Source organism: Salvia hispanica, chromosome 4, assembly GCF_029641045.1.
Source record: "Salvia hispanica isolate PSC_SH4W2 chromosome 4, Shi_PSC_v1, whole genome shotgun sequence".
NCBI classification, from domain to species: domain Eukaryota; kingdom Viridiplantae; phylum Streptophyta; class Magnoliopsida; order Lamiales; family Lamiaceae; genus Salvia; species Salvia hispanica.
The window spans coordinates 47,909,957-47,925,001 of NC_142695.1; the positions used below are offsets into that span (position 1 = coordinate 47,909,957).

The following is a 15,045-nucleotide window of genomic DNA, read 5'->3' on the forward strand; positions in this document are numbered from 1 at the left end:
TCGAAGGGAAAGACGCGAGCTCCTCTCGCGTGTTTAATTCAAACACGCCTCACGCTCGTGCGTGTCTGCCTTATACACGCAGCAAACTCATTACGTTCCAGTCCAGAATGCTTCTACCTTACTTCCACCCCGCTCACTCTCTCACTCTCAGCGACGCCCCTCGATCCCAACGTCTCTAGCCGGCGAAAATCGAAGTGAATCCGACATCTAGCTGCTCTTATTCCTAAGTGTTGTTAGGTAATTTTTTACCCTTAATTTCGATTATTATTGCTATATTTTAGTTTGGTATACATTTAAGGTTCATGATTTGACATTGTGTGAGAAGAAAACATTGAATTTAGCCATTGATTTAGTTATATTTAGCCATTGTAAAATAAATATATAATCGAAGCATTCTATTGAACTTGGTATTGAAATTGTAAACTACTCCATATAATTATTGTTTATAGAATTAGGGTAATTTATTGTTGAATTTTTTAAATTTGGTATTGAACTTTGTTGAATATTTAATTTTGTTGAATCTAGAGTATATGATTAGAGTATATGATGTTTTATCGTACTTATTTTGCAGGATTGATGGTGTTTGTGAGTTTATATTGGAATGAGAAAATTATTTAGGTCTCAGGTTTGGGTGTTGCTTATGATCCTTCTCGTGCAAAATCATATATTATATTGAATGAAATGATACCTTATTATCTGCTAGTTTCAATGATATGTGAAAAAATTGGAATTGGTTTGGATATATGATGTGGCATACATCTAGAGACTTCCCACATAAATAAACTCTACCAAAACCAAATCTGCAGACATAATCAGTCACGCGTCTGTGATGATTATCTATTTCCCAAAAATGCGCCTCAAAGAGTCGACTATTGAAAGGAGTTGTTTCCTCACCTGCCCACGCCTTGCGAGATATGTGACTATGCTGATAATGCAATACAGAAGAATCTTCTGGTCCATAACACGACATCCTAATAAAACCAACAATTACAACATGTTTAATTATAAAGCAAAACTCTATACAAAGAAAACATTTCACTACTTTGTTATTCTATTGATATCAAAATAAAAATATTAACTTAACTTACAAAAATTTAACAAATCTTCATAAAATTAAAATATATATATATATATATATATATATATATATATATATATATATATATATATATATATATAGGGGAGTGATCAAAATAAGTATGTGCTTAAATCAAGAAATGCAGCCCAAATCTTGGCCCTAGGATTAGATGATCTAATGGTCAATAATTAACCAAAAATACGGAAGGTCATAATTAAGCAGAACACAGATCATATTATAAAATTCGGGTTTATGTCATGTTAAGATCATTTTAGGTCATGCTTTGTTAGCATGACCTAAAAATAAACTAACTATGACCTAAAAATACTCTACGTATGACTGTGTTCTGCGTTTCTGTATTTAAATCTAGTTTTCATAGATCAAAACCCTACATATATATATATATATATATAGGGATGTGATCAGGTCCATAAGTGAAATTCTGTCAAAAATCAAAGCAAATCTCAGCCATTGGATCATGTAATGTAACCGTTAGATTAATGCCACGTGTCACCTAATAATGTAGATTGTGTAGTCTAATAATGTAGCTCGACTAATAATGTAACACGCTGTAGTCTAATAATGTAGATTGTGCAGTCTAATAATGTAGCCTAGTTAATAATGTAACGCTTTTAGTGTAATAATGTATCTCGGATATTATGATCACAACCATCTAATCTGAGGATCCAAGGGCTGAGATTTGCTTTGATTTTTGACAGAATTTGCCTTATGGACCATAGTGCGCCCCTATATATATATATATATATATATATATATATATATATATATATATATAGGGGTGCGTTAAAATAACAACACTCTTAAAATGACACTGTGACACCACGCTAGACTGCAATATTATATATGCTGGACTGCAATAGTATAAACGCTAGACTGCAATCTATAGATTGCAGTCTAGCGTATTGGATATTGCAGTCGGGAAAAATTGCAGTCTAGTGTATTGGATATTGCAGTCCGTGAAAATTTACCCTTGAGCAATTTTTATGATTGCCACATGGCAGCTTATACCTCGTCCACATGTACAAATGATTGGCTAGGAATGGTGGTATGGTGTTACTTTAAGAGGTGTTGTCATTTTAACACAACCCTATATATATATATATATATATATATATATATATACCTATATATATATATATATATAGGGATGTATTAAGATGACAACCCTCATTATTGTAACACCATACCACCATTTTAGGCCATTGGATCTGAAAATCGTGTGCTTGTCATGCTGCCACGTGTAAAAACACGGAGGGGTAAAATAGGAAATTTCTAATTTTACGTTACCAGATTGCAGTGCTGTTCATTGAATATTGCAGTCTTACCACAACAATATTGCAGTTTACCACGACTGCAATATCTAATACAGTACACTGCAAACCCGTGTTTTTTCACGAAACTTAATCCTAGGTGTCCATAAACGAGATCTAACGGACTATATTGGTGGTATGGTGTTATCCTATCTATGGTGGCACCCTAGTGCACCCCTATATATATATATATATGGTTCTGATCTATGAAAACTAGATTAAATACAGAAACGCAGAACACAGTCATACGTAGAGTATTTTTAGGTCATAGTTAGTTTATTTTTAGGTCATGCTTGTTAGCATGACCTAAAATGATCTTAACATGACATAAACCAGAATTTTATAATATGACCTAAAACTGCTTAATTATGACCTTCCGTATTTTTGGTTAATTATTGACCATTAGATCATTTAATCCCAGGGCCAAGATTTGGGCTGCACTTCTTGATTTAAGCACATACTTGTTTTGATCACTCCCCTATACATATATATATATATATATATATATATATATATATATGTTTGTGTTAAAATGACAACCCCTCTTAAAATGACACCGTGACACCGCTTATACAACAATATTATAAACGTTACACATCAATATTACAAACACTAGACAACAATCTATAGATTGTTGTATAGTGTGTCGGATATTGCTGGACAAGAAATATTGCTGGTTAAAGACCAGCGAATTGCTGACCGTCTTTTTCCAGAATTTTTTTTTGCCACGTGGCAGCTTATTATTCGTCCACGTGTACAAATGATTGGCTAGGAATGGTGGTATGGTGTTATTTTAAGGGGTGGTGGCACCCTAACATGCCCCATACAGAGTTGTGATCATTGTCGAACCAATTTTAAAGACCGAACTAGAGACTAAATCTGGGCCATTAGATCTAGTTTTTTTGATGAGATGTGCTGCTGTGAAAATTTTTTCGGCTTCATTACAAGCCCATTTTACTTCATTATATAGGTTTATTACTTCATTCTGTACGTAATACCATGAAATTACAACATGTTTTTACTTGCTTCCAGTAGGTTTTGAAATGATTCAACATATGCTTCATTCAAATTCATTGACGTGGGTTTTTGCTTGATTAACATTTAAAAATGCAATTTATTCAAGTGAGTTTATTGCTTCATTCAGAAACGTTATTACTTCATTGGATAAGATTTTTACTTCATTCCAGTAGGACTTCAAATGCTTCTACACATACTTCATTCCAATAATTTATTACATTATTCCATGTGTTTATTAAACCATATTAGCGTCATGGCGTTGGTGATAGATATTGTAGAGAGAAAGAACGGCACGCGACGGCGAAACCACATTTACGTACTGGAATAAAGTAAAAACCTACTGGAATGAAGTAAAAACCTACTAGAATGAAGTAATATATTCTGGAACGAATTTAAATCTTCGTAACATGTTAGTATGACTTATTTACCTTCAGATGAATTAAAATAGGCTCGTGATGAAGGCGAAAACAATTTATAAATTTCTGTATCTTATCCATACAAAACTAGATCTAAAAGCCCTAATTTGGTAGGGTTCGGTGGTTCGGTCTTTAAGAGTGGATTTGTGGATAATGGGACTCTATATATATATATATGGGTGCGTTATAATGATAACCTCAATTTGTGTGATAACCCTATAACTAAATCTCCACCACACATTTTTAAAATATGTGGTCTAGATTTAATCTAACAAAACTATCATTTTATCAAATAAAACTATCATTTTCGGATATATTAAGGGCAAAATTGTCATTTCATTTTAAAATTTGGTGGGAAAGAAGAAAACTGGACTCAAACGCTCCATTCAATTTCTCTCACACTCAAACCCTGCATTCAATTTCTCTCACACTAAAACCCTCTGAATCGCATTTCAAACCCTACGAATCGAAGGAAAAATCATCAAAATTCTGGAATATGTCGAAGGAAAACGCTCGAGCATCATCGAAGAAAGGTTGGATGAAGTTTATTACTTATTTCACTTTTGATTTTGCTCGATTTATCATTTTGCTGGAGATTTTCTCGATTTTTTTTAGATTCTGTAGTTTTTTAGTGTAGATATTTCTTATAGTTATACAATATCGTTCATGCATGACAATATTGAGAACAATCTATATATTTAGATTTACATTTTGCTGTGTGTGCTGCTGCTGTGTGTATTTCTGTGTTTGTGTATGTGTTTTGCTTTGTTTATGTGTGTTTTGCTCTGTGTGTGTGTGTGTGTGTGTGTTTGGATGATCTGTTTAAATGTAGAAATTGTGCTTTTGCTTGATAAAATGATACTTTGGGTGCATAAAATGATAGTTTCTGAATAGTGTTTTGTTCTACTTAAGTGACAAGTTATGCCCTCTCTGCTTTTTTGAACTCATTGAAATTTAGAAAATGATAGTTTCAGAAGATAAAATGATAATTGCCCTTGATAAAATGATAGTTTCAGATTATAAAATGATAGTTTCATGGGATAAAATGATACTTTATGTTTGTGTGTGTGTGTGTCCTGATGCTACTGCTGCTGTGTTTGTGTGTGTTGTTGTGTGTGTCTCTGTGTTTGTGTGTGTGTGTGTGTTGCTATGTGTTTGGATGATCTGTTTAAATGTAGAAATTGTGCTTTTGCTTGATAAAATGATACTTTGGGTGCATAAAATGATAGTATCTGAAAATGATAAAATGATACTTTGTGAATAGTGTTTTGTTCTACTTAAGTGACAAGTTATGCCCTCTCTGTTTTTTTGAACTCATTGAAATTTAGAAAATGATAGTTTCAAAAGATAAAATGATAATTGCCCTTGATAAAATGATAGTTTCAGATTAGAAAATGATAGTTTCAGAAGATAAAATGATAATTGCCCTTGATAAAATGATAGTTTCAGATTATAAAATGATAGTTTCATGACATAAAATGATACTTTGACTTTATATAATTACATAAACTGTTTAACACACTGGAATCTTTTGTTTATTAGGAAAGAACATTCGTGATGTTGATGATGATGAACATAGAACATTAGCAGAAGAAGTAGAACATATAAAAAATAAGAAGAAAAGAAAGAATGATGATGCAACTGATGGTAAGACAACTTCAAAGAAGGGCAAGGAAAAAGTTGTTGAAGATATTACAGTCAATAAGACAACAACTTTGGCAGGAAGAAGGATTGGATTTGGCGCACTCCTAAGCTTCAATATAAGAAGTTTCCCAAGAGCATTGGGGTATTATCTGATCTACAACTTTAACCATAAAAGTTCATCAATTGAGTTGAACAATGGGGAATCACTGTTTTTAGATGATGAAGATGTTCACATAACTCTTGGGTTCCCGATTGGATCTTTACCTATCAATAAAACCAAATTTCAGAAAAATATCCACATCAAAACTGAAATTGCTAGATTCTGTAAAGGTGGAGAGAAAAAAATGGTGCCAAAGTATGTTGTAGAGCAGATGGAGAGAGACAAAGAAGGTGGTGAGTTGTTTAAATGGACTTTTATGATTCTCATGGAGTATGCCTTGATTAACACTCCTGCTGATGGGAATATGAGGCCAAAAATTTTAGATTACATAGCTGATGTTGAGAAGATCAAACAATACAATTGGTGTAGCTATGTCATATCTAGATTGCATGAAACACAAAAGAGGTGGAAAAAAAACACAGCAAAGATATTTACCGGGCCAGTTATCTTTGTAGTGGTAAGAATATACTATGAATCTATTTACAGAAAAACTAATATTTAGTTTTTGTTTAATGTAGGGTTGTTACGTGGACAGGATTGTCTTTGAAAAAAAAATGGTGCCAAGATGTTATCCAACAGTTAAAGGATGGACTGCCGAACTGTTGAAAGAAAGACAAAGAGCAGAAATGGAGAATTCAGCTTTTGGTCTAGGTCATAAGTATGACCGATATAAAAAGAAGCCACATGAAGAAAATGATGAAGATGACGAAGATGATGAATCTCAAGATGTAGAAGGTTTGAAGAGAAATGATCATGATGAAGAGGGGACAACAAGTGAATGGGAGAATTTCATAAATGAATGGAAGGGAGCTGCAAAGGATGTTAAAGCCTCAATGTTGAAGATTGTTGATGTCCTTGAAGCAGCGCCGGATAAACTCAGGAATCTCAATAGCTTTAAGATAATCTGTGATACAACGAGAAATGATGGGATTGAGAGAGAAAGGTGTGCAGCATGTTATAGAAAGTCAGAATACAATGACATAGGCTATAAACAATGATGAAACTGATGATCCTGAATGGATTGATATCATGATTGAGTTAACTAAAGCTGCTGAGAGGACATATATACTGAAAAATAGGAATGAGTTCCCTACCTTCACTCTGATACCTGAATGTGACGACAGTCCTAATGAGAAGGAAAAAGATGATGAGGTGCAAAACGAGCAAGAGAAACAGAATGAAAGTGAAAAGGAAATGGCTGATGAAGCAGCTCGAAAAGAAAAAGGAAAAAGTTTCAGAGAAAGAAGTTCAGAATGAAGAATATGAGGTAACTTTTAAAAATGATAGTTTAAGTACATAAAATGATTGTTTATATGGTTAAAATGATTTAGGTTTAATGATGTTTTTTGTTGGTTCTGTTTTATTTGAAAACTGATACTTTTGCATCATAAAATGATAGTTTAAGCGGATAAAATGATACTTTTGTTTCATAATGATAGTTTTAGCTGATAAAATGATACTTTTGGCTGATAAAATGATAGTCATAGCTGATAAAATGATACTTTTCAGACGTGTCATAGCTGATAAAATGATAGTCATAGCTGATAAAATGATACTTTTCAGACGTGTCATAGCTGATAAAATGATAGTCATAGGTGATAAAATGATACTTCTGAATTATATAATGACAAAATGATACTTGCAGCAGATAAAATGATACTTCTTACTAATAAAATGATACTTTTGGCTGATAAAATGATAGTCATAGATGATAAAATGATACTTTTGACTGATAAAATGATAGTCATAGCTGATAAATATAATTCATTTTTATGTTATATTCTGAAGGTATTGCATGATTTTTGGCTGACAGTTTTAGATTTTTGGCTGATAATATGATAGTTACTATGGGTAAAATAATATCTCTTCTGTCAATAACAATTTATATTTTTTTTAAATGAAAGCTTGACAGAGTTGATAACATAATATCCACTGTCATGGAGGATATAAATGGTGAATCAGGAGATGATGAAGTTTTAAAACAGAGAGAAGAAAATTTGAATAAGGACAAAGGGAAGAAGATGGTTTCTCCAGAACCTTCAGTCGAAAAGGAGAAAGTGGTCAGAACAACAAAGAAAATTGTTGAAGCAATGTGCTCTCCCTACAATGTCAGAGCAGTAAATCTGAAAGGAAAACTGAATAAAGAAGAGAGAGATATAATGTACTGGTTGATGACACATGAAGAAAGTGAATAGTAAGTTTTGAATTACATAATTATATTCTTATTCAGTTCTTTTAACTAACATTAAATATGAATTTGAAATCAGTTATGAGCTAGTTTATGAAAACGACAAGATCACAATGTTCAAGATTGACTTCCACAACCTTGCTCCACGTACATACGTCAGGATCAACATCATAGATGCATGGGTTGTGTTCCTCAACTACAATGAAAAATTCAAATCAAAAGCATCACCGAGTCGTCTTTTCATCAACACCGCACCTACGGTACAGTAAACGAGTAAATAAATAATAGTATTACATTAAAAGTTAAATATATTTACAAAAATGTAAACATGACAGATTTACAACATTACTGCAAGGAGATCTGATTGGACTGAAGCAGAGAGTCGAGAAAGATTTTGCTCAAACTTGAATGAATTTGTGTCAAAGATTGAAAATTTCAAATGGGAAAATTATGACCTGGTAAATCATAATTAGATATACATTACAGAACAGGGGTGCGTTATAATGATAACCCATATTTATGTGATAAGCTAATAACCCTATCATTTTATGGGTCAAAAGTATCATTTTTACTAAAAATGATATTTATACATGATAAAATGATATTTTTCGTCCATAAAATGATATTCTGTTCTATAAAATGATACTTTTCGTCTATAAAATGAGTTATGATATTAGGTTATCACCATAAATATGAGTTATGATATGATCACATCCCTTACAGAACAACATACCTATATTTTTCAAAATGACATTTGTATATAATGTTTTGAAAATTAGATATTCTTTCCGATCTGGGCGTACGAACATTATTATATCATCTGCTTCAATCTCAAAATGCAAATGATGGATATGATTGACAATTCTCTGGTTAGTGAAGATTTACTTGAGAAGAAATATGAAGATGCACCAAGTACTCTGGTATGTTTAGTTAAATGCATTCAATATTTATTAGTTAAAATGCATTGAATATAATTGAGTACGGAACATAATATCATTTTTAATCAACCTCATGTATGTTTTGTATTATTTGAATAGAGAAATTTCTTCCGAACTTATCTTGGAAATGGAGTCAATCCATCAATGGGAAGAATTGTCAAACTGTCAAAAACCAGATACATGAATATGCCATGGCAGAACAGTACAAATAAAGTTGACTGTGGAATTTATGTGATGCGCCATTTGGAGACTTACATGGATGGTGCTGTTCGTAACTGGAATTCGGGTTTAACGAAGAAGGGGACAGAGTCTTTCATAAAACTCCGTGCCAAATATACTGAAGCATTGCTTATTGGAGATACTAACAAGAAGGCTTTGGACACATTTACAATGATCCAGAAGAAGTTTGAGAATGACAGCAAAAAAGGAGAAATTGATGTTGAAAAGATGATAAGAGAATTTCAACCCCCTGACTACTAGCTTGTTTGACTTGAGAATAACGTTTTGTAATAGTATCATTTTATCAGACTATATATCATTTTGTCAGGTTAAAATATCATTTTATCCGTTGGTAGTATCATTTTATCAGCTTATATGTCATTCTTTCCAGCTTATACATCATTTTATAAGGTTACTGTCATTTTATTTGCTGCGAGTATCATTTTTTCAGGTTAAAGTATTATTTTATCAGTTTATAAACAAAAGAATCATGTTATCAGCCAAAATGTCATTTTATAAGCCCAAAGTATCATTTTATTAAACAAAAATGTCATTTTATACACTAAAAATACCTAAAGTATATCAAATAGCTTCAATCTGTCTTCTCATTGACTCTACCACAATTTCTTGAATCATGACGACCCAGCTCATGACATTTACCACACCGTCGTAGAGGCTTATTTGCTTTCCTTATTGCACTCTGCCTCTTTGCTACTCTGCCACTAGCTGATACTTTGGTACTAACAACGTCTGGAGGATGTACATCTATTACATCAGGTACTGCCATTCCATAAAAATCCTCAACCATCTTCTTCTTTTCAATGACTGAAGGTGCTGCACAATTTCCAAATATGTGCTCTTCCAAATCATCAAGACCAGCACTTAACAAAGACAAATGATCCATACTTCCCTCAGACTTTTGGACTAATCGATAAAAGTTGGAGAACAACTTTTTCTTAACTTCCTGCTTTTCATCTAAATCTGCAAGATAAAAGATAACATTATTACAATAAATACTATCATTTCACTGACTGAATAATAGAATTTTTACAAATAAGGTTAAAAATGGAGCACGTTCAAATGGTTGTTGTTCCTCAGATGGTAGACCATGGGCTGCCTTTAGTAAAGAGCTCTTCAACCACCTTCGACCAAAATATTTCTCAGGAATGAGATTAGCAGACTTATTCTTCAACAAACAAAATATATGACAACATAACAAACCAATTCTGAAAAACTTCTTGCAACTATAGTCGAATGTGTCTTGCTTACAATCATACTAAACATCCCATGTTCTACCATATTGGTCCTTGACCTGATGCATCTTGATGTTATCCTCAACAGTAGTTATAGAAACAATCTCACATACCATACTTATTTCCTGTTGTACATGTTTGAAAATAGAATCAGTGTAGATTGTAGATGCATGCTTCTCAATAGGCAATTAAGTTGACAAATCAGGAATAGTTGAGTAATCCAAGTAGTTCAATCGTGAATTGGCATTCCTTTGATCTCCCACAGCATAATTAAAGAAATTGATGAACTGTACAAGATTTGCACGTGGCTTTGTGTAGTTTTTAAAAAAGTTATTCTCCGATTCAGACATCGATATAGTCCTAAGAAGCGACCCCATGGGAAAATCTCGAAAATAAGCAGGAACCCAGAATTCTCTATCTTCAAACATTGATCCAAACTAGTGCACGTCTTCTAATCCATACTGTTGCTGGGGTTTGGTGCCCCTTGCACAGCGGAAGACTTGTACAAACAAATAAATCAGACACGGATCTATTTGACCGATTATGCGATTAATCAATTCACATGTTAAACAGATAATTGCATGCTAGAACGCAAATAATTCATGCTCATAGAAAACAAATCCTAAACATGATTTCTACGGTTTAGAGTTACCGATTTGATTCTCCAAAGAATCGACGATTGCTCGCGCCTTCTCCACGTGATGATCTTCAATACTAGACCACGGATCTTCTCTCTGGTTCCCGAACTGTATCTCGATATCAGGGTGGGCTGATCTTATCAAAATACTAGGACTCGAATAAAGAAGACAGAAGAAATCCTTTTAGAAAAGGGAGTAGAATTCGAAATTCTCCTCAGCTGGAGAGTTCGAAATTTTCGAAAATTTTGAGAATGAAAATTGTGATTATTCTGTCTCCTTTATTCTCCTATTTATATTAAGTTCCTTTTGGGCCCAGACAGGGATCTATGGAAGGTTTTGGAAATGGGCTCGCCCAATTAGCTTTTTACTAATTAAATTGAACCCACAATTTAATACAAGCTTATATTGGAATATTACGAGCAGCCACTACAGAAGTAATATTGAACTCTCCCCATCCAAATCCGAAATTACAAGTAATCCGGGTTTCCACTTTTATTATTTATTTCCCGCGCTTAAGATATAAATGTCCATTAATTAATCAATGTCTGCTATGGACTTAATTAATTAATATCTTATTAATTCCAAGAGTGGACTTAGCAAGAAACATTTATTTATTATTCATAGAGTAATAAAACTCCAACTGGCCAGTTTTCCGAATAATAAAACCTTGTTCGAGCTCCTCTTGAGGACATTATCAAACGAGACTCACCTCGTGCACGATTCAACATAATAGCAATCCTAGCACCGCTAGATATTAATCACCACTACCCAATATATCAGGATTATTGGGTTGCGAAAAACCCGCACCATTTGATAAGTCAAAGTAGTGCATAATCAATACCGTATGCTCAATACTAACATATGTAGATTAAGAAAAAATATTTTATCAAGACCTAGTCTTTCAGTAGATAGCATAAAGACACGTCTTGCTGTTAGATCCGTTCAGTGCTATACCACACCAATGTCAAATTATTTCAGTAAGGCTTAGAAATATGCGGACTGACATTGCAACCTTTCACGATAGGTAGTCAAAGCCTATCTAGGTTGTGAAATTCTTCTTTTTCTTTTGCAAAGCATTGCATAGATCTGACCGTGTTACCTTAAAGTGGACGACGCCCACAACCGGTCTACTAAGCAAAAGACTTAGACTTTGTTTACTTCTTATGCATTTAAATGTTTGTAAAACATCCTATAAATGCACAAGCAAACACAATGTAATAATAATAGTGATTCTATTCGTGCGAGACTGCTCGAATAATACTGAATCGGGTTAAAAGTGGATTGTAGAGTTTTACGTATACAAGCAAGATTCTGTTCTCACGAAACTTGCTCGAAACATGCTTTTCAGAATACCAAACCTAACAACTGTTCCATTATATCATTCCATATTATATCAAACTCATCAGGCTCTAACAAATCAGACCAAACACATGCATTCAACTCTTTTTTGAAATCTTCATTACCAAGTAAAGATTTGGGCAACTTATCTGACACCTTAACCATGATATGCCACATACACCATCGGTGCCTTGTTTGTAAAAGTACTTGTTGAATAGCAAGTTTGATCCCCCAATCTTGATTAGTGATAATCAATTTGGGTGCTACCCCCATGCATCGAACAGAACAACCAAACAACCAAGAATAGGAGTCTCTACCTTCACTTGATAACAAGCCAGCTCCAAATGTAACTGGTCTAGAATGGTTATCTTTTCCAGTGAATGGAGCAAAAATCATGCAATACCTTCAGAATATAACATAAAAATGAATTATATTTATCAGCTATGAGTATCATTTTATCAGCCAAAAGTATCATTTTATCAGCCAAAAGTATCGTTTTATCACCTATGACTATCATTTTATTAGCTATGACACGTCTGAAAAGTATCATTTTATCAGTTATGAGTATCATTTTATCATCTATGAGTATCATTTTATCTACTGCAAGTATCATTTTGTCATTATATAATTCAGAAGTATCATTTTATAACATAAAAGTAATTTAATCAACAAAAAGTATCATTTTATGTCTATTAGCAACAAAAGTAATATACCTGTTAGTGTTGTATGTTGAGTCAAATGAAATTACATCTCCAAGCATATGATAATTTCGTTTTGAAATAGCATCAGCCCAGAAGAGTCTAGTTAACTTTCCATTAGATCCTATCTCAATTTCATAATAGAAGGCATCTGATGATTTCTTTTGAGAACACATATAATCAAAAATCATTTGAGCATCTGAACCATCAATATTGGACATAATATCACGATAACCATTTCTAATATCAATAATATCACATCCAACATTTTCAGGTCCACACATTATCTCCTTCAAAAGTTTGAATGTGAGAGTGGGACCAATATTACACCTGCCACAATCCTCCATAAACCTCCGATGGACAGGATCCAGATTGCGATTGGCCATCATAAAATGCCTATGCTCATCCGCAACCATTAAGTGATTATGATACTCAACAAACTGATAAACCTCATATCCTCTGCTCTTGCCATCTAAAAAATATCTCAAATTGAGCTTAGCAAGACATTCACACCTAAATGACCGACACCTACACTTCTTAAAAGACACTTCAGTTGATTGGGATGCATGACCAGGTATAAAATTCTTAGAGCCTTGTCTGCTGCAAGCCAAATACTGCCACTTAGTAATACCTTGAACTGATTTGTTACCCATTTTACGAATGCCAAAACCAACTGAACGAGCATAATGTTCATAGAAACCAACTGCTTCTACTAATGTATTGAATTTCATACCAATCATTGGCTTCAAAGCATCATCACAAACAGGAATGTACACACCTACAAATCAGTAAAAGTATCATTTTATCATAGTATCATTTTATCATAATATCATTTTATCCGACAAAACTATCATGTTATGCAGTAAACCTAACATTTATAAGCCAAAAGTATCATTTTAACACATAATCGACAATACATAATATAATCAAATAAGAATTTCAGTACATCAGTACATCAGAAACATAAACCAATCGACAACTAATATCAATCTAAAATCAAATTCAATACATGAATATGAACACAATCAATAAGCTAAATAATAGATAATGATTGTTACCTTCGTTATTTGTTACAGATTCCATCGAAGCAAATTTTCACAGCAATTGAAGAGGTACTCAATGAAAATAAGAACGCAAAATTGAAAACATCTTCCCGATCACAATTATGGAAACAAAATATGGAGACTACGGAATAATGAACAAATCGAAGAAAATCTGGAGATGTTGAAATAAAATAGGCGAGAAATATGGAAGATGAAGATGAGAGAATCGATCTGTTAATTGTGAAGATGAAGATGAAGGTGAGAGAATTGAGTTCAAATAGAATGAAACCGTGAATCGCGCGTTTGGAGTAAAATTCAGAAATTAAATGAAGAAATTACATTTTTACCCCTCTGCGCCTTTTTTATGAAGTAAATCTAAGTTTGAATCTCAACCACAAGATTATCAAATATGTGTGGTCCAGATTTGGTTATAGAGTTATTATGTGATTTGGGGGTTATGATATGATCACATCCCTATATATATATATATATATATATATATATATATGGATGTATTAAGATGACAACCCTCTTTATTGTAACACCATACCACCATTTATAAGGGTGCACTAGGGTGCCACCATAGATAGGATAATACCATACCACCAATATAGTCCGTTAGATCTCGTCTATGGACGCCTAGGATTAAGTTTCGTGAAAAAACACGGGTTTGCAGTGTACAGTATTAGATATTGCAGTCTACTGTATTAGATACTGCAGTCGTGGTAAACTGCAATATTGCTGTGGTAAGACTGCAATATTTAATGAACAGCACTGCAATCTGGTAACGTAAAATTAGAAATTTCCTATTTTACCCCTCCGTGTTTTTACACGTGGCAGCATGACAAGCACACGATTTTCAGATCCAATGGCCTAAAATGGTGGTATGGTGTTACAATAAAGAGAGTTGTCATCTTAATACATCCCTCTATATATATATATATATATTATAAATTCAATCAACATATTAATTTTCTCCATGCGAACATATGCAATAACCATTTCATTAAAATATTCAAAACTACTTAAAATTCAATCAGCACGTCAATACATATTGAACACCAAATTCATCCAAATTCAATAA

General features: G+C 33.1%; 1 pseudogene; it reads left to right on the plus strand.

Annotated features, from left to right (window-relative positions):
- The first annotated feature begins 6,272 nt into the window (after positions 1–6,272).
- Positions 6,273–6,903, plus strand: LOC148929328 (uncharacterized; annotated as a pseudogene).
- Positions 6,904–15,045: the final 8,142 nt, after the last annotated feature.